This window comes from Scyliorhinus torazame, chromosome 5 (assembly GCF_047496885.1).
Source record: "Scyliorhinus torazame isolate Kashiwa2021f chromosome 5, sScyTor2.1, whole genome shotgun sequence".
Taxonomy (NCBI): domain Eukaryota; kingdom Metazoa; phylum Chordata; class Chondrichthyes; order Carcharhiniformes; family Scyliorhinidae; genus Scyliorhinus; species Scyliorhinus torazame.
The window spans coordinates 76,876,789-76,898,162 of NC_092711.1; the positions used below are offsets into that span (position 1 = coordinate 76,876,789).

The 21,374-nt window shown below is 46.7% G+C and overlaps 1 non-coding gene across 1 annotated transcript; it reads left to right on the forward strand.

Moving 5' to 3' along the window:
• Positions 1-19,755: 19,755 nt before the first annotated feature.
• trnav-uac (transfer RNA valine (anticodon UAC)) lies at positions 19,756-19,828 on the forward strand. The gene has a single exon. It is a non-coding gene; the product is annotated as a tRNA-Val (tRNA).
• Positions 19,829-21,374: the final 1,546 nt, after the last annotated feature.

The window sequence follows — 21,374 nt, forward strand, 5'->3', positions numbered from 1 at the left end:
GTGAAGCAAAGTGTCTCGGCCAATATAGATCGTATGGCCTCATCCCTGACTCGAAGATTCTAGATTCTAGTCCGTCATGTCTTCCCGATATATTTCTTCTCAGTGCCTTGCGCAGTGAGCAGGTGCAGGGTGGTCACGGCGTAGGGAAGATTGAACCGTCGCTATTTCCGCTCCATCAGTTCCGAGTGCAGCTGAGAGTCACCGCACACTTCACTCAATATTCAGACTGCGGTATCCCCGCCCACAGCTTCCGGTTGCTGCTCTCATTCTGACCCAATTGTGTTACTGGAGAGATTGCTGCTGTTGGTTCATTCCTCTCATTGGCCGACCAGCAGTGCAGTGTGACGGGGATCTGTATTTCTGTCTCTGACAGAGGATTTCTCTCATTGTAGAATTACAGAGTCAAGGAGGATCATGAGGAACCATCTCGCTTCGCTCATCATCGTTATCTCACTTCTCAGTAAGTAATTCCTTCCCAGTAACACTCCATTCTCCCCTGACTGCTGTAATCCAGATGTTACTGTTGGTAAAATGACAGTGATTATGTTGCTGATGATTTTATTGCTTAATATGAGGCTGACTCGGATTGTCATTATTGCTGTTATTTCTGTTAGAATGGAGCCATCAAGACACCGTGGAACAAAAGGAACCTGAAATAACGGTTACAGAGGAACGTAATGTCACATTAACCTGCACCTTGAAAACAAGCGATTCTAGCCCGTATGTGTACTGGTACAGTCAGCAGCCCGGGAAAGCTCCAATGTACATGCTCCGTCTTATTGGACTCAACGTGCAAAGGGACACCGACCTCAATGATCGGTTTACCTCTACGTTTGATAAAAGGAACAAGACTACCGAGCTGACAATCAGTAACACAATGATGTCCGACCGCGCCGTGTATTTCTGTGCCAAGAAGCCCACCCTGCTGCAGAGATATGGGGGATCCCGTACAAAAACCCCACACTGGCAGTTCCAGCTACTGCTCAGCGCCCTCATCGATAGTTGATAATTGAAACAAAGCATTCAAAAACAACAATAGGTGAGGTCTCCTTGCACGGTTATACCAGTTCACGATTGCAGCTTGCATTCATAACATGTATAAGATTGATGAACCCTAACCATGCTTCCAGTTCATATCTTGGTGTACAGACTCACTCACTCAGTAAACTGTCAGGTCTCACTGAACTACCACAAATGCAGCATCGCATATTCATATCGAGCTTTTCACACCATTACATGTTCCAAGGAGTTTCACAGGAAAATCAGGACATTTAGCTCATATAATCAAAAGCTTGGTCAAAGAGTGTAGTTACTCTTCGTGGCACGCTGACATAGTAGCGAACAATGCAGCCTCACAGCCCCAGGGACCCGGGTTCAACTCCGACCTGCGTGACTGTTTGGCGTCTGCATGGGTTTCCTCCGGGTACTCTGGTTTCCTTCCACAGTCCAAAAATGGGCACATTAGGTGGACAGCGATGCTAGATTACCTTAGTGTCCAAAGATGTGTAGGTTAGCTCGTGTCAGAGCACACTCGGTGGGCCAAATGGCTTCCTTCTGCACTGCACGAATTTTATTCTATTCTATTAGGAGATACCTAAATGTACACTGACTGTCCTTCCAGAGTATGCAAAATTACGAGGGACATCGCATCGATAGGGTAGATAGGAAGAAACCTTTCCATAAGTAAACGTATACGTTTAAGATAAGGAGTTGGAGATTTAGAGAGGATTTGAGAAAACCCCTTTTCACCCAGACGGTGGTAGGAAAGGCCTACCTACCTAACTCCATTTGCCACCACTTGGCACATAGCCTTGAATGTTAAGACGTGCCATGTGCTCATACAGGTACTTTGTGATAGTTTGATCAGCTTTGAGTCTGTGATATTGCTGGACATTGTGTTATTGCATTTGCTTCTCTCGGGTTAACCCGATTGTGCTATTGCAGACATTGCTTCCCAGGGCCCATTTCTGTCCTTGGTTAGGTCCGTAGTTCAGTTCGACAGGATTTTAGTTTTTTATTGAGTCCAAATATGTTCATGTTAGGCAGATATCTGGCTCGGAGGTTTGGAACATTCCACATGTGGAATTATCCTCTTCACACGTCCATCACATCAGTGTAAAGACAGCACGATTGACTTCCCGTCAGTACAGAAAAGAACCACTGCATTTACATTCTGCTAGATATCATCTTCTAATTCCGGTATCGTCACTCTAACTAGCGTTTGCATTGTGTTTTGCGAATACACCCCTGTTAAAAAAAAAGAGACGAGGACAAAGATGCATGTGTGCTCTAAGGCTGGTCTGATGCTTGTTGGCATGGGTGTCCTGCATTCCAAATTTATTTCTGCCAGATATTAACATTTAAAAAAGTTTTAAACGTCTTTCCAACATTGAATGTCCACACATGTTTATTGGAGGGAACCGAGACAGTTGTTGTGCATTCTGCTGATCAGAGCGAGACCAGAATACACAGACAACTTGAAATGAAATGAAAGGAAAATTGTTTATTGTCACTAGTAGGCTTCAATGAAGTTGCTGTGAAAAGCTCCTAGTCGCCACATTCCGGCGCCTGTTCGGGGAGGCTGTTACGGGAATTGAACCGTGCTGCTGGCCTGCCTTGGTCTGCTTTCAAAGTCAGCGATTTAGCCCTGTGCTAAACAGCCCCTAAACTTGATCCCTAATTGACCTGAGAGGCATTTGTACCTTCGGTTCACCTGAAAGAAACAGCCTTGAAGAAAGGAAATACAAGTGCTGAATATGAATGAAGGTGTTCCGAGCATTTCAATCACGAAAAAGACTGAATTTCAGGCGGGGATGAAAGAAAATGTGTTCTCAGATTTGTTTTGTATTCGTGTCGTATCAAACAGAGCGGAAAAAATACAATGACAATCAACAGGAGAATTTTTCAATTTAACAGAGGTTAAAATGTCAGTTTGTCTTATAGACCTTAAAGGTTTCCACTCAATTGCTCATTATTGAGTGAATCAAATCTGACATCTTACACCTCTGTTCACAGCTGCTGGGATCTGTCTTGTGGATACATTCTCCAGTTCCTCTGCTCATTGCTGGTATTAGCGATGCATCTCTCCACAGTCCAATTTTCCATTCACTTTGTCACACCGCGGTAGTGATTTTGCACAATGCTTCCTCTGGTTGCTGTCACTGTGTCTCTCAGTCCGCAGTAATACATCGCGCTGTCAGACAGCCGCAGCTCCCGGGTGGTGAAATTCCCCTCCCTTTTCGAAGTGTCGAGAGATGCTGAAAAACACATGCCCTCTGCTCTGTAAACATCTCCGTATTTCGGGATGTCGATCAAAAATATGGGGGCTAAACCCGGGCCCTGGCGGTACAGCTGTAAATTATACGAATCAGCAGTGGTCGTATAGCTGAAATTATTTATCGCAGAGCCTGCTTCAAAATGTGATGCGGAAACCGGTTCGTGTGAGACTGAGTCTAAACCAATAACGGCTGCCAGAAATAAAGAGAACACAGGGTTAACACAGAACACATTGCCTGCACGATGGAGATTTTGTAGTTTGTAAACTTCCCAGTTAAGAGAGCTGCAGTTGTGAGGAATGAATGAAAAACAACATCCCACATGTTTGCAGAGAGCTGACAGCGGATTTGAACCTGAAATTGTATTTGTCATGAGATGGGTTCTGGTTGAGTAACACCTGGTATCTTTGCCGATTGGTTCATTCCTGACAGTCATCAGCTGTTACCCAATTAGTTCATGGGGTCTTTGGTCCAGTATTGATCCAATCAGCTGAGAGCTCCTTCATGCTCCAATTTATGACATCAGGGCGGGAAGCAGTGAATCGAACAGGGAACAGGAATTAAATGTTGTCCCTTCAACAGTTTCACTCTGCGAGATGGGTGAAGTGAAGGGAAATAGCTCTTAATGTGCTACTAACAATGCAGGTAGCTCCCATTCACTGAACGTCTCACTGGTCTTTACAGTTACTACAACTATTTTAAAGGCCCAACGAGAAGACAAGTGAGCTCTGAAGGCTTTCAGTTCCGCCAATTCCATGTATGATATGGAATAAATGGCGTCGGCTTGGCAGGTTTGAGCAGAATAGGATTAAGGATCAAGTTGTCTGTGTGTCCTCGTCATGCTCTGATCAGCAGAATGCACGGCAACTGCTTCTGTTTGCTTCAACAAACAGATGGCAGATGGAATACAATGTTGACAAATGTGAGGTATCCATTTTGGTAGGAATAACAGCAAAAGGGATTATTATTTAAATGATAAAATGTTAAAACATGCTGTTGTGCAGAGAGACCTGGGTGTGCTAGTGCATGAATCGCAAGAAGTTGGTTTACAGGTGCAACAGGTGATTAAGAAGGCAAATTGAATTCTGTCCTTCATTGCTAGAGGGATGGATTTTAAGACTAGGGAAGTTATGCTGCAATTGTATAAGGTGTTAGTGAGGCCACACCTGGAGTATTGTGTACTTGAGAAAGGACATACTGGCACTGGTGCGTGTGCAGAGGAGATTCACTAGGTTAATCCCAGAGCTGAAGGGGTTGGCTTACGAGGAGAGGTTGAGTAGACTGGGACTGTACTCGTTGGAATTTAGAAGGATCAGGGGGGATCTTATAGAAACATATAAAATTATGAAGGGAATAGATAGGATAGATGCGGGCAGGTTGTTTCCACTGGCGGGTGAAAGCAGAAGTAGGGGGCATAGCCTCAAAATAAGGGGAAGTAGATTTAGGACTGAGTTTAGGAGGAACTTCTTCACACAAAGGATTGTGAATCTTTGGAATTCCTTGCCCAGTGAAGCAGTAGAGGCTCCTTTATTAAATGTTTTTTTTTTAAAGTATATTTTATTCAAGATTTTTTGGCCAAACATAACAGTACATAGTGTTTCCTTTACACATCAATAAAACAATATAAATAACAATTGCCAGTTTTAAACAAATAAATAAATAATATATGAACAAAATCAAAAACAAAACTAAATGGCAACTGCCTTGTCCACGATAAATACTCTCCAAAAATACAATCCAACAATCCAATACACAATTACATATACCAAATACCTATGCATATACAATAACATCCCTGAGAGTCCTTCTGATTCCCCGCCGCCCCCCCCCCCCCCCCCCCTGGGTTGCTGCTGCTGTCTTCTTCTTTTCCATTCCCTCTATCTTTCTGTGTGGTATTCGACGAACGGTTGCCACCGCCTGGTGAACCGTTGAGCCGACCCCCTTAGAACAAACTTAATCCGTTCCAACTTTATAAACCCTGCCATGTCATTTATCCAGGTCTCCACACCCGGGGGCTTGGCTTCCTTCCACATTAACAATATCCTGCGCCGGGCTACTAGGGACGCAAAGGCCAAAACATCAGCCTCTTTCGCCTCCTGCACTCCCAGCTCTTCTGCAACCCCAAATATAGCCAACCCCCAGCTTGGTTCGACCTGGACCCCCACCACCTTCGAAAGCACCTTTGCCACCCCCACCCAAAACCCCTGTAGTGTCGGGCATGACCAGAACATGTGGGTATGAATCGCTGGGCTTCTCGAGCATCTCGCACACCTATCCTCTACTCCAAAAAATTTACTGAGCCGTGCTCCAGTCATATGCGCCCTGTGTAACACATTAAATTGTATCAGGCTTAGCCTGGCACACGAGGACGATGGGTTTACCCTACTTAGGGCATCAGCCCACAGCCCCTCCTCAATCTCCTCCCCCAGCTCTTCTTCCCATTTCCCTTTCAGCTCATCTACCATGATCTCCCCCTCGTCCCTCATTTCCCTATATATGTCTGACACCTTACCGTCCCCCACCCATGTCTCTGAGATCACTCTGTCCTGCACCTCCTGCGTCAGGAGCTGCGGGAATTCCCTCACCTGTTGCCTCGCAAAAGCCCTCAGTTGCATATACCAAAATGCATTCCCTTGGGGCAACCCATATTTTTCCGTCAGCGCTCCCAGACTCGCAAACGTCCCATCTACGAACAGATCTCTCAATTGTGTTACCCCTGCTCTTTGCCATGCTCCAAATCCCCCATCCATTCTCCCCGGAACAAACCTACGGTTATTTCTTATCGGGGACCGCACCGAGGCTCCCGTCTTTCCCCTATGCCGTCTCCACTGCCCCCAAATTTTCAGTGTGGCCACCACCACCGGGCTTGTGGTGTATTTCTTCGGTGAGAACGGCAACGGCGCCGTCACCATAGCTTGTAGGCTAGTCCCCCTGCAGGACGCAAATCTCCAATCTCTTCCACGCCGCTCCCTCCTCTTCTCCCATCCACTTACACACCATTGAGATATTGGCGGCCCAGTAGTACTCACTTAGGCTCGGTAGTGCCAGCCACCCCCCCCCCCCCATATCCCTTCTACGCTGCAAAAATCCCCTCCTCACTCTCGGGGTCTCCCCGGCCCACACAAAACTCATAATACTCTTCTCAATTCTTTTTTAAAAAGCCTTCGTGACCACCACCAGGAGGCACTGAAACACAAAAAGGAATCTCGGGAGGACCACCATTTTAACCGCCTGCACCCTCCCTGCCAGTGACAGGGACACCATAATCCCATCTCTTAAAGTCCTCCTCCATCTGTTCCACCAACCGCGTTAAATTTAGCCTATGCAATGTACCCCAATTCTTGGCTATCTGGATCCCCAAGTACCGAAAGTCCCTTGTTACCTTCCTCAATGGTAGGTCCTCTATTTCTCTGCTCTGCTCCCCTGGATGCACCACAAACAACTCACTTTTCCCCATGTTCAATTTATACCCTGAAAAGTCTCCAAACTCCCCAAGTATCCGCATTATCTCTGGCATCCCCTCCACCGGGTCCGCCACATATAACAACAAATCGTCCGCATACAGAGATACCCGGTGTTCTTCTCCTCCCCTGAGTACTCCCCTCCACTTCCTGGAACCCCTCAATGCTATTGCCAGGGGCTCAATCGCCAGTGCAAACAATAATAGGGACAGAGGACATCCCTGCCTCGTCCCTCTATGGAGCCGAAAATATTCAGACCCCCATCCATTCGTGACTACGCTCGCCATCGGGGCCCTATACAGCAGCTGTACCCATCTAATATACCCATCTCCAAAGCCAAATCTCCTCAGCACCTCCCACAAATAATCCCACTCCACTCTATCAAATGCTTTCTCGGCATCCATCGCCACCACTATCTCCGCTTCCCCCTCTGTTGGGGGCATCATCATTACCCCTAGCAGCCTCCGTATATTCGTATTCAGCTGTCTCCCCTTCACAAACCAAGTTTGGTCCTCAGGGACCAACCCCGGGACACAATCCTCTATCCTCATTGCCATTACTTTGGCCAGAATCTTAGCGTCCACGTTCAGGAGGGAAATAGGCCTATAGGACCCACATTGCAGCGGGTCTTTTTCCTTCTTTAGGAGGAGCGATATCATTGCCTCTGACATAGTCGGGGGCAGCTGCCCCCTTTTCCTCACCTCATTAAAGGTTCTCATCAGCAGCGGGGCCAGCAAGTCCACATATTTCCTATAAAATTCAACTGGGAATCCGTCTGGTCCCGGGGCCTTCCCCGCCTGCATGCTCCTAATTCCTTTCACTGCTTCCTCCGTTTCAATCTGTGCTCCCAGTCCCACCCTCTCCTGCTCCTCCACCTTAGGAAATTCCAGCTGGTCCAGAAAACACATCATTCTCCTCTTCCCATCCGGGGGCTGAGCTTCATATAATCTTTCATAGAATGCCTTGAACACTCCATTCACTCTCTCCGCTCCCTGCTCCATCTCTCCCTCCTCATCTCTCACTCCCCGTATCTCCCTCGCTGCTCCCCTTTTCCTCAGTTGGTGGGCCAGCAACCTGCTCGCCTTCTCTCCATATTCGTACTGTACACCCTGTGCCTTCCTCCACTGTGCCTCTGCATTACCCGTAGTCAGCAAATCAAATTCTACAAGTAGCCTTTGCCTTTCCCTGTACAGGCCCTCCTCCGGTGCCTCCGCATATTGCCTGTCCACCCTCAGAGGTTCTTTCAGCAACCGCTCCCGTTCCCTACCCTCCTGCTTTCCTTTATGTGCCCTGATTGATATCAGCTCCCCTCTAACCACTGCCTTCAGCGCCTCCCAGACCACTCCCACCTGGACCTCCCCATTATCATTCAGTTCCAAGTACCTTTCAATACACCCCCTCGCCCTTGAGCACACCCCCTCGTCCGCCAATAGTCCCATGTCCATTCTCCAGGGTGGACGCTGATCTTTATCCTCCCCTATCTCCAAGTCCACCAAATGTGGAGCGTGATCCGAAATAGCTATAGCCTTATACTCCATCCCCATCACCTTCGGGATCAGCGCCCTTCCCAAAACTAAAAAGTCTATCCGTGAATAAACTTTGTGGACATAGGAGAAAAATGAAAACTCCTTACTCCTAGGTCTACTAAATCTCCAGGGGTCTACTCCTCCCATCTGCTCCATAAAGTCCTTAAGCACCCTAGCTGCTGCCGGCCTCCTTCCGGTCCTGGACCTCGATCTGTCCAGTCCTGGTTCCAGCACCATGTTAAAATCTCCACCCATTACCAGCTTCCCCGCCTCTAGGTCCGGGGTACGTCCTAGCATGCGCCTCATAAAGTTGGCATCATCACAGTTCGGGGCATATACGTTCACTAAGACCACCGCCTCCCCCTGTAATTTGCCACTCACCATCACGTATCTGCCCCCACTATCCGCCACTATGGTCTTTGCCTCAAACATTACCCGCTTCCCCACTAGTATAGCCACCCCCCGTTTTTCGCATCTAGCCCCGAATGAAACACCTGCCCCACCCATCATTTGCGTAGTCTGACCTGGTCTATCAGTTTCAAATGCGTCTCATGTAGCATAACCACATCTGCCTTAAGTTTCTTTAGGTGTGCGAGTACCCGTGCCCTCTTAATCGGCCCGTTCAGCCCTCTCACATTCCACGTGATCAGCCGGGTTGGGGCGGCTCTTTACCACCACCCCCCCTTATCGATTAGCCATCCCCTTTTTTTTATCCAGCTCCTCACCTGGTTCCCACGTAGCTGTGTCCCCCCCCCCCAAGCGGCGCCCCCCCCCCCCGCACCGCCCCCCCACCCCATACCAGCTCCCCCTTCTCCCCAGCAGCAGCAACCCAGTTAATACCCCCCCCACCCCCCCCCCCCCGCTAGATCCCCTACTAGCGTAATTGCACCCCCCCTGTTGCTCCCAGAAGTCAGCAAACTCTGGCCGACCTCGGCTTCCCCCCGTGACCCCCCGACGCCCCCAGCTCCTCCACCTCCCTCCCTCCCTCCCCCACAACAAGGGGAAGAGAGAAAAGTTACCGGGTCGCAGGATTAACAACTTAAAAATCATCTCTCCCCCCCTTTTTCCCCCCTCTTCGCCCCCCATATTCGCCCCACCACTTTGTCTCAAAAGTTCTTTTTTATAACCCACTTATTCCAATTTCTCTTCGACAATAAATGTCCATGCCTGATCCGCCGTTTCAAAGTAGTGGTGCTTCCCTTGATGTGTGACCCACAGTCTTGCCGGCTGCAGCATTCCAAATTTGACCTTCCTTTTATGAAGCACCGCCTTGGCCCGATTAAAGCTCACCCTCCTTCTCGCCACCTCCGCACTCCAATTTTTATATATGCGGATCACCGCGTTCTCCCACCTACTGCTCCGAGTTTTCTTTGCCCATCTGAGGACCATCTCTCTGTCCTTATATCGGAGAAATCTCACCACTATGGCTCGGGGAATTTCTCCAGCCCTCGGTCTTCGCGCCATAACTCGATAGGCTCCCTCCACCTCCAACGGACCCGTCGGGGCCTCCGATCCCATTAACGAGTGCAGCATCATGCTCACATATGCCCCGACGTCCGCCCCCTCTGCACCCTCGGGAAGACCAAGAATCCTTAAATTCTTCCTCCTCGCATTATTCTCCAGCACCTCCAGCCTTTCCACACATCGTTTATGGTGTGCCTCGTGCATCTCTGTCTTCACCACCAGGCCCTGTATATCGTCCTCATTCTCGGCAGCCTTTGCCTTCACGACCCGAAGCTCCTGCTCCTGGGTCTTTTGCTCATCCTTTAGCCCTTCAATCGCCTGTAATATCGGGGCCAACATCTCCTTCTTCATCTCCTTTTTAAGTTCTTCCACGCAGCGCTTCAAGAACTCGTGTTGTTCAGGGCCCCATATTAAACTGCCACCTTCCGACGCCATCTTGGTTTTTGCTTGCCTTCCTTGCCGCTGCTCTAAAGGATCCACCACAATCCGGCCATTTTCCTCTCCTTTTTCCATCCGTGTCCAGGGGGGATTCCCTTCTGGTTTACCGCACAGTGCTTTTAGCCGTTAAAATTGCCGTTGCGGCTCTTATTAAGAGCCCAAAAGTCCGTTCCACCGGGAGCTGCCGAAACGTGCGACTCAGCTGGTCATCGCCCCACCCGGAAGCTTATTAAATGTTTTTAAGATAAAGATAGATAGTTTTTTGAAGAATAAAGGGATTAAGGGTTATGGTGTTCGGGCCGGAAAGTGGAGCTGAGTCCACAAAAGATCAGCCATGATCTCATTGAATGGTGGAGCAGTCTCGAGGGGCCAGATGGCCTACTCCTGCTCCTTATGTTCTTATATAAGCACGTGTGTTTAAATAGGTGCCATCAGACCAATCAGATCCAGCTATCCCAGCTCTTCCGATCATTCGTTCCATAGGAAGTGACGTCAGAGCAGCCTCAGCCAATGCGCTCAGCTTTATCTGGTTGGATATTCTGCAGGTTTCTGAGACAGAATTAGTCCCGGGAATTCAGGACCAGCAGCGATGTGGATCCCCGTTCTCGCTGTGATCTGGGTGACATTCATTGTTGGTAAGACGTTTAAAAAGTTTAAAAAGTTCATTTCTAGAGGAAGAAATTTGGAAAGCAGTACCCTTGTGTGAATCAAGTATCCAACCTGTCTTAGAAAATAAGAGTCTATGCCCCAGTCTCTTCCTTACAGGAGTTTATGTAGGCAAAACATAAAGCATACGCGAGTTAGAGTGAGGGTACCGGAATTGAAGGAGGATATCTATCAGAAAGCAATGTAAATATTCTGGTTCTTTTCTGTACTGACGGGACGTCAACCTTGATGTCGTTACAATGATCTGATGGGAGTGTGGAGAGGATAATTCCACAGGTTCCAAATCTCGGTGCCAGAAATCTAAGCACCACCAATTCTCGAACTGGGAAATCAGGAGAAACCACTTTAGAAAGAGCGTCGGTAGAATGTGGCTCAAATTAACACAAGGAAGAGCCGAGGCGCGGAGTAAAGACACAACTCAAGGGAAACTAGATAAACAGATAAGGGATAAAGAGACTGAGGGATTTGTTGATACAATGAGATGAGGAGAGATGGAGGATTCATGTAAACACTGACATGAAGCAATTAGGCCGAATGAACTTCTCGTGCTCTAAATTCTATCTATTTTTATGTTGCACCGACGGAATTTTCACCCTCAGTTCAGTTCAGTTGAATTTTTGAGCAATGATTTTCGTTTTCTATAACCGTGTGTTGCAGGTCTGAGCGATGGAGATTCTGTTACTCAGCGGGAATCCTCACTCACACAGACAGAGGGAGAAGATGTCACTCTAACCTGCACCTGTACCGACGATGCTCATTATTTATTCTGGTACCGTCAGTACCCAGACAGAGAGCCGGAGTTTGCGGTCCGGAGACACATTGAAGGCGGATTTCTGATACAGTTCAGCAGTCAGACAAGCTGTACCGATTGACCATCTCGGACCTGCGGCTGTCTGACACCGCGGCCTATTACTGTGCAGAGTCTCACAGTGATGGCAACGAGGGAAAGTTTCAAACTCAAACTGCCGCAAGTTACTGGGTCACAGCTGCTGTCTGGTGAGAGCTTGTTTTCACAGCGGCTCAGGCACTGAAACATGAATGGTTTCCTGTGAGCACAGGCCCTGAACACAATCCACATGAACACCATCTAAAATCGTTCACATCGAAGACAGATTCAGTCCAATTATTGCATTTACTGAGAGCAGAATGAGTTGATGCTGATATGAGGATATCTGAGAACTCGTCGCAACCATTGAGAAAACAAACTCTGCATGTGGTCGGCACTATTTGTATCCCTGACCGCTGTTCAGGAAATCTTTGAAGGACAAGTAATTTTAGGTTTGTAATATCAGTCTGTAGAGCAAATCAATGCCCATTGGGTGAGGAAAATCTTAATAATCATAATAACCCGATTAAACATGTCTGAATGTTAATGTTACTGACATATATTAAAACTCAGAATGCTTAATGTGGCTGAAAAAATACATTATGATGTTCCCCCTGACATTGCTGTTGTTATCATTGTCCTGATGAGTTCAGGACGAAAAGCTTCGACAATTATTTTCAGCAATGCTCACGTCTGTGCTACCAAACAACCAATCCTCAATACAGAAAAAGTACAGGAGTTATTTTCCGGACATGATTAGAAGTTGATGACTAATGGTAAATAAGTAAATTATCCTTCTGGTCAGATTTGGTTTTCCAGGCACCTGGACTAATGGTAACAAAGCCAACTAAATACAAAAGCCAAATGGAAAAGAACATCAGAAAGCGACGGGATGGCCCTCGCGAATCTGAACGCACCGGACAAGGCTTTATGCACAAACGAAGTTTTTGCACTTTTGTCCTGAGCACTCCTCAGTGTTATATGCCCGCTACTGCATTTACGCGGTGTGTGTCACTCCTTTAAAGACTGGAACACAATATCAAATATTCGCTCAGCACTTCTGTCGCAATATATTTAATTTGGAAACTGGAATAAATGCTCTCAACATATCATAACGTTATGCTCAGAATGTATTCGATGTAAAATGGAGCAGAGGAAACCTCCCCAGCGCTGTCGGAAGAGGCGCCAGAGCATGGCGACTCGGGGATTTTCACAGTAACTTCATTGCAGTGTTAATGTAAGTCTGCTTGTGACAATAAAGATTATTATTACCTCTTGCTTGTTAATCATTTGGATTTATTTCAAATCAGAAAAATCTGCTGATCGGTTCATAAAGTCCAGCTTTTCCGCGTCAGTCCGCTATTCTCTTTGTCACATTGCGGCAGTGTTTTTGTACGAGGCTCCCTCTAGTTGCTGTCATTGTGTCTCTCAGTCCGCAGTAATACACTGCGCTGTCAGACAGCCGCAGCTCCTGGATGGTGAAATTCCCCTCACTTTTCGAAGTGTTTATTGATGCAGAAAATCGAGACTCCACGCCCACTGTTCTGGAAATAGCTCCATAGTTATGAACGTAGATCAGTAATGTGGGAGCTTTATTCAGGTCCTGACGGTACAGCTGTAAATAATATGAAGTAGCTGTGGTCGAATAGCTGTAATTAATGGTCACTGAGTCTCCTTCGTATTGTGTCACTGCAAGCGGCTCCTGAGAGACCGAGTCTTCACCTCTAACCCCTGAAAACATTTAGAAATAGAGACTTTATTTTTTAATTATCACGATTGTTTCAAGTTAAGGAAATAGATTGCAAACGGAGGGGAGATACATTTAAATGACTATTTCTATGTCGATATCACGAGCAAAGTGAAAATTGTGCAACTTGGGAACTTACCAGTTAAGAGAACTGCAGCGGCGAGGGATGTGCAAAAAGTAACAGTCGACATGTTCACAGAGCTGGTGGTGGATTTACAGAGTGAGTTAAAGCTGAATTGTTTCAGATAAGACTTGACAAGATGTTGAATCATATCCCACCTCGCTACTGATTGGTTCATTACTGACAGAGTCTAAAGGCGACACCCAATCAGCCCTGAGCTCCTGTGCCCTACATTTCATCAGAACAAAGAGCATGGAATCAGATGAAACTGTTCTCAGAACAATGAATTGAACGGAATAGCTTCAGACAATAAGAAATAGGAGCCGGAGTGGACCATTGGCTCCTTCACTCGGGCCTGGTCTGTCATTCAGTAAGATCCTGGCTGATCTACCTCACATCCACCCTCCTGCACTATCCACAACTATCTTCTTTGCCTTAATATCCGCAGATCTTTGGAACCCTTCTTGAAGAAACTCAGCGACTGAACAACTACGTTCTCTGTGCTGCAGACTAATAATAAAACGAGCATTAAATCAAATGTTGGTTCTTTATCGGGGCTAATCTTTGAGATGGGGCACGGATTGGTAACAGTTCATGTTGTTCTGATAACAGAACCAGAGCCTCCCATTTACAGAGCTGTTCGGAGGCCAGTAAATCGGAAAAACAAACATTCAGCACCACAGAAAGAGATCATTCGGGCACGCTTTCATTTATAATATTGCTTTATTAATATTAGCAGTTCACAATCCTACTGACAGATCTGAATCAGTGAAGAGGAGGTGAGAGTGCCTTGCCGGTTTTTGTACGGGTTGACTGTGCCTCTGTAACAGTGTGGGGTTCAGCGCACAGAGATACACGGCGGAGTCAGAGACACGAACCCCGGTGATATTTAATGGAACGGTTTTCTTGTCTTTGTCCAAATCAGCAGAAAACCGGTCAGAAATCTCTGGTGACTTATCGCCTTGTTCCTTGCCGAACATTTTCAGTAAATATCTCGGAGCTTTCCCGGGATACTGGATGTACCAGAAGAGAGTTGGCGAGGAGTATTGTGCTTTGTAACTGCAGTTCAATATTGCTGTCTCGCCTTCCTGAACCGTTAATTCAGGTGGCTCCTGGGAAACTGAATCTTGGCCTTTGGTTCCTGTAACAAGATACAGAATGTGTCAGAAATCTGGGAGTAAATATAACCATGAAACACAGGATTTGAGCTCAGACTCACCGGGCAGCAAGACCATTATTATCAGTAAAGCACACAGGGAGCACATGGTTCCTGATTGGACAGTAAACAGCGACACTGTTTCAAATATGTTGCTGCTGCTAGTCTCATATCACAGAGTAAACTCTGATCAGAGGCAGGCTTCACTTATTGGGAAATTGAGGGGCGTTCTTCCGTGCTACGATTGGCTCGTCTCGCAGCTTTTACGTCAGCTGTAGACCAGCCTCTGTTAGTTGAGGACGAAACACAGCTAAGTCTGTCCAATCAGATTCCACCCCTGGTTGTGTTTTTCAGTTTTGTTCCCTTTTTCTGTCTCATATTATCCGTCGTTTTGGCTTTTTCTGGGTGTAACTCGCTTTTCTTCGAATTAATGTTTTTCTATTTGTTTCATAGAATTTACAGTGCGGAAGGAGGCCATTCGGCCCATCGTGTATGCACCGGCTCTTTGAAAGAGCACCCTACCCAAGGTCAACACCTCCACCCTATCCCCATAACCCAGTAACCCAGCCCAACATTAAGGGCAATTTTGGACACTAAGGGCAATTTAGCATGACCAATCCACCTAACCTGCACATCTTTGTACTGTGGGAGGAAACCGGAGCACCCGGAGGAAACCCACACACACACGGGGAGAACATGCAGACTCCGCACAGACAGTGACCCAAGTCGGGAATCGAACCTGGGACTCTGGAGCTCTGAAGAAATTGTGCTAACCACAATGCTATCGTGCTGCCCTATCGATAGATCTTTATCTCTAATCGAGGCGAAACGTGAAAGGAATCATTTTAATTCAGCCTAATGCACAAGAATTAACGAGTGCCACCCAGCGCATGGGCATCGTTAATAGTTACTGTTTTGAGGAGACCAGGGATAAATAGTCAACCAACTCCACACCGAGATGCGGTTCCACTAGGGTTAGCTTTGTAAAGTACTGATTTCAGTCATTATTTTTACGACAGGATCTTTACAATGTGATAACTCTGTGCCATTAGCTCACATTTCAAAGATGTCCACTGACAAATAGGCACCAGACCCAGAACTTTTGAAAGTACAGCTTTATGACGTCGTTCGCCAATTCACCAACCCTGCACATCTTTGGGTTGTGGGAGTGAGACCCACGCAAACACGAGGACAATGTGCAAACTACAGACAGCCAGCGACCCGAGGCCGGATTGAACCGAGGTCCTCAATGCCATGCGACAGCAGTGCTAACCACTGAGCTACCGCGCCACCCTGTGTTTATACTGAGTTGATACAATTTGCTATTTTCTGCAGGATTATGTGGAATCTCCCATCTAGGCACCACATAGATAGTACCGATCGTGAATTATATTTTGGCCCATGAGTCCTAATATATTAATCCGGTTTGATGAGCATTATAACTACTCACTGTGTCACAGCGCCGCCAGTATTACCAGAAACATCTCTAACTGAGTCTCTCTCAGTGAATTGGACTGGACTGAGTCAGAGATTGGAAGGAGAGAGCGAGCCCGGGCTCTGTTCAGCTCAGTACAGTGCGGGGATGGTGGAGGAGGAGGTCTACTGTGATCTCACTCACCTCCCATCCCACCGGCTTGGCCGATGCCATCAAGTGAGTTTGTGACGCCCGTGCCTGAATTTGGCGCCCTCTGCTGCCGGATTCTGTTTACTTCGCGTCAGAATTCGGCTTTGAGTGCATTCAGTGTTTACTGCAATGCATATCAGGGCGGGAAACCTAGCCAGAAATCTAAACTTCGTCTGTTACTGTTGTTGTTACTGTTGGTGTTTTTAATCAGAAAATGATGCTTAATTTGTGCAAATGACCGCTGGAGTTCTCTGTTTAGCCCTGGGACGACGAAGTCGAAAGAATGCTAAGAATTTGGAGGACAGGCGGAGGTTATAGATCAGAATGATAACAGAGCTGAACAGACTAATTTTGTTTATTTTGATCATAACGAAGCTACAAAAGCGAGTAAACGGGTGCTCTCAGGATTTAATTTTAGCAGTGACCAGATTACACAGAATTGTTTGAATTAGCTGAAAGTTCAACGTCCGAGAAAGAAGTAGGTGAATGATATTTCATGTTGCGGTTGTTTGTGGGAGATAACGAAGCGTTATAGACGACTTGGAATTGATCAGTACAATGGCAGTTCTGAATTAACGCGGGACAGTCTAGCAGCCGCACACGAGATACAGGCGGTGCTCGAACCGCGATTTTTGGTTTACAAGACAAACGCTTTTCCTCTTGGCCACCGCACCGAGTGCAAGCGAATAGCATTAATTGTACTGTGACTTGATACCATTTGGCGTCTGGCGCCGAAATTGAAGAGGTAAGATGAATCAATAGAACATGTCAACAGGGAGGAACTTGAGAACGGAAAACAACACAGGGTTGAAATGCAGGGTAAAAAGGGCAATAGAAAAACCTCTTTCAAATAGGCGTATATAGTGTCAGTTGAATCTGGCCCCTTACCGCCCCTCCGACACAATATTGTTCTCAGTGAGGTGAGCAGTGAGCAGGTGAAGGATGGTCAATGGCGGCTGGATGCTCAACTGTCGCTATTTCGGCTCCATCACATGTGACTGCAGCTGACAATCGCCGCACGCATTTTCAGCTTTGGGTCTGCGGTGTCCCCGGTCATAGTTTCCGTTTGTTAGTCTCACTCCAACATCATTGTGATGCTATAGACTCTTGTGTTTGGTTGGAGCAGCGGTGCAGTGGGACATGAATCTGGATTTCTGCTCTGACAGATAATTGCCTGCCCTGAAGAGCGATTGATTCGGAACTATCGCGGGGAACCGCTTCGCCGCTCACCTCGTTATGATCTCGAGACTCAGTATTTTCTTCACGGCAAAACCCCCATTCGCCACTCACTGTGTACCCAAATTTTATTGTTCGTTAACTTATAATGATAATTCTGCGGATGACCGTTTTTGTTGGTCGACATGAGGCTGATTCTGAATTTTGAAATTATTATCATTTTCTGTTCGTAAATTATTATAATTTCTGAACTTTTATGAGTCGAGGAGTTATCAGAGTCCTATGAATTTTACAGCACTCACCATGGACAGCACCACTCGCTCACCCCCTCGCTTATCTGGGCGACTGCATAACAGAAAGCAAAACGAGTCAACACATATTTGATGTATTTTCGATCGGAAATCGATGTTCCACTGAAGTCTAAAAAAGCATGCTCCTTTCTGGTAATTTAGTGGTGTTGCTTCCTGAGACTCTCATTGAATAGTAAATGTGCAGTCTATGTATTCATAACTACAGCAGATCAGTCCATTCTGTCTTCAGTTACAGGAACTAATGGCTCAGATGCAGTAGTCTTAGACCCACCTAGCTTAATGGTCCTGGAAGATTTGATTATCCCCACATCTGAGAGCTTGCATTACGTCTGCTCGGTAGTGATATTCCAAGCTTAAATTTATTGTGCATGGCGACATGCAGATTAATCTCACGAATCCCAAATGACCCCTTTATTAACCTGTACAAGGACAGAGACCGCAATATAATCGGTGGATATATAGACTTGAGTGTTTTTCTGAATCGAGATCAAACCATCCCCCAGAGCAAGGGCAGGAACGCAACATTAGTGGAATTGAAAATACTCTCTGAGGTTTTTGTACATGGTTGTAGCGGCTTTGTGACACTGTGCTGAATGCACAGCAATAGACCGCCCCGTCCTCCACACTGAGCGCGTTTATATTGAGATAACCAGTCTTTTTACACTTGTTGGCAGCCGCCAGATATCGTCCTGAAATCTCCTCTTTCTTCATCGCCAATAAGTTAATGATGATCAATCTCGGCGGCTGTGCCGGTTTTTGCTGATACCAGAGCATGCGGTACATAGTTGGGTCTGTATATCCGCAATCTAAACACACGGAACCCCTTTCTGATGCGATATTGTCACCGGTGACTGAGTTACTGGATCTGCGCATAGTCCGCCTGCGAAAGTAGGGGAATGAAATATAAGAACATAAGAACATAAGAACTAGGAGCAGGAGTAGGCCATCTGGCCCCTCGAGCCTGCTCCACCAGTCAATGAGATCATGGCTGATCTTTTGTGGACTCAGCTCCACTTTCCGGCCCCAACACCATAACCCTTAAACCCTTTATTCTTCAAAAACCTATCTATCTTTATCTTAAATAACGATCCTAAACTCAGTCCTAAATCTACTTCCCCTTATTTTGAGGCTATGCCCCCTCGTTCTGCTTTCACCCGCCAGTGGAAACAACCTTCCCGCATCTATCCTATCTATTCTCTTCATAATTTTATATGTTTCTATAAGATGCCCCCTCATCCTTCTAAATTCTAATCTATCAAGCGTTAATCAAAATTTCCGAGACTCTGAGAGTGAGTTGTCCATCTGAGAAACACGCGGCTGGGGAACCGGCGAATTCAGCCCATAATCCAGTACTTACTATGCAAGAGCGCCGCCAGTATTAACAGAGGCATGCCTGACTGAATCTCTCTGTGTGAATGGGAATGGGATGAGGCAGAGATTGAGAAGCAGAGAGGGAACCCGGGCTCTGTTCAGCTCATTGTTCCGCCCACACACTGCAGGGTGTCAGTGCTATTGTTACATCACTCAGGATACCATCTCCATTGGCATTGTCAGTGCTATCACGTGACTTCACCATCCCCATGCTTGACAATAGCACCCTCTACTGGCGGGTGCGTAGTAAAACATTTTAGGATGAGGTCAATTAGTCGATTCGGTGAGTATTTTATCTGCAGGCATGAGCGGTTTCCAGAAAGCTAAATTTCAGCGAGGTGGCAGAGTGGTTAGAACTGCTGCCTCACAGCGCCAGGGACCAAGGTTCACTTCCGGCCTTGGGTTGCTGAACAAATGCTTCAGCTCAAGAGAAGTTCTATTTCTTCTGGTCTTGTAAATTGAGAAATCAGTTTTAAAGAAACAGACGTGTTCTTGTAAGAAGTGACAGGGCCCCTCAGCCGAACAATGAGAAGCTGCAGCAAGGCAGTTTAGTTGAACGTGGCACAGGTCCGTTGGCTCCTGTATGGGCAGCTGTTTCTGTAGTGCAGTGGTTATCACATTCGCCTTACACGCGAAAGGTGCCCGATTCGATACCGGGCAGAAACAGTAACAACAAATCTAGTTTAGCTTGTTGCTGAATATTACCTCAATCTCGTAACTGATCTTCATCATCGAGGAATACCAAAGGCCATGCACGGCTATGGGCCAGTGGCGCTATGGATAACGCTACTGGCTACGCGTTAAGCGATTCCCGGTTCGACTCCTGGCTGGCTCGGAGTTTAAAATTTTGGAGTCCCCTTTAGTTCAGTGGGTGGGACAGCTGCTTCTTGATGCAGAGCATGTCGTATCGGCTGTGGTTATTTATGAAAGGCCGAACCTCTCAATTTAACTTCAACTTCAAACAAAAACAGATAATGCTGGCCAATATCAGCAGGACTGACAGCCTCTGTGGAGAGTGGTGGCAGCTGCCGTTCCGAGTCTGGGTGACTCTTTGTCGAAGCTGGACAACAGGATCTTTGGTCAGATTTAGACTGGCGGTGTGTGTGTGGGGGAAGGGAGGGAGCATAAAGCAGTGGGCCTCGATAGACGGCCAGCGATAGGTGGAGAATAACAAAAATGTGTTGGACAGAAAGAAAAAGGGAATGTAAATGGTTGTAATCAAAGTTAAGAACGGTGCTGATAGAGGCGATTGGGAGATTAGAATGTGTTAATTGCAGAGGACAATAAGGTACACGGGGCCGAATTCCCAAGAGCGATGGGATGGGCTCGGGGGATGGGAGTGGGGAACAATGGTGGGGGAAAACATATCAATGGAAGCAATGAAAATAAGTTGATGGAAATACAGATGTGGTGAAGGGGGAGGAGGGATTTCAGTCCGAAGTTGTTGAACTGACTGTTAAATCCACAAGGCTGTTCCATGCCTAATCGGAGGACGAGGGGCTGATCCTCGGCTTTGTGCTGAGCTATATGGGAACATTGGAACAGGCCAAGATCGGACATGTGGACATGAGAGCAGGACGGTGAGTTGAAAGAGCGACAGGAGGGTCTGTCTCCAGCTTGTGGATGGAGCGAAGGTGTTTTGCAAAGCGGTCACCCAGTCGGCATTTAGTCTCTTCAATGTAGAGTAGATGGCATTAAGAGCAGCAAATGTAACAGGCCAGATTGAAGGATGTCTTATAGTAATGTGAACTCAAAAGGACAGACACAAACGATACTGTAACTGACTTAGAGGAAATTCCAGATACTTAACTGAACCAGCGTTCGGAAAGAAAAAACGGCCTTTCTGATGGAGAAACAGGAAAAGCCATTGTGGGAATCCAGGCTCAGTGCGGATTTGCTGTCACCCCTCCTTTCTTATACATGAAGGGTACTTAGGCTGCAGCATGTTACACACCAAAACACAAAGAGGTCAATATAAGAAACACATAATTCTCAATCCTAAAACTCAACTTAAGCATTGAATAAGGAAACAAGTATTGTGTAAAGTTGGCTGTTTTTCACTGCAGGAATTTAAGAATGCTGCATTAATAATTGAAGCGAGCATTTCGCCGTGAGAGATTTGCTGAACAAATGCTTCAGTTCAATATAGGTTCTATTTCTTCTGGTCTTGTAAGTTTAGACATCTGTTTTAAAGAAACAGACGTGTTCTCGT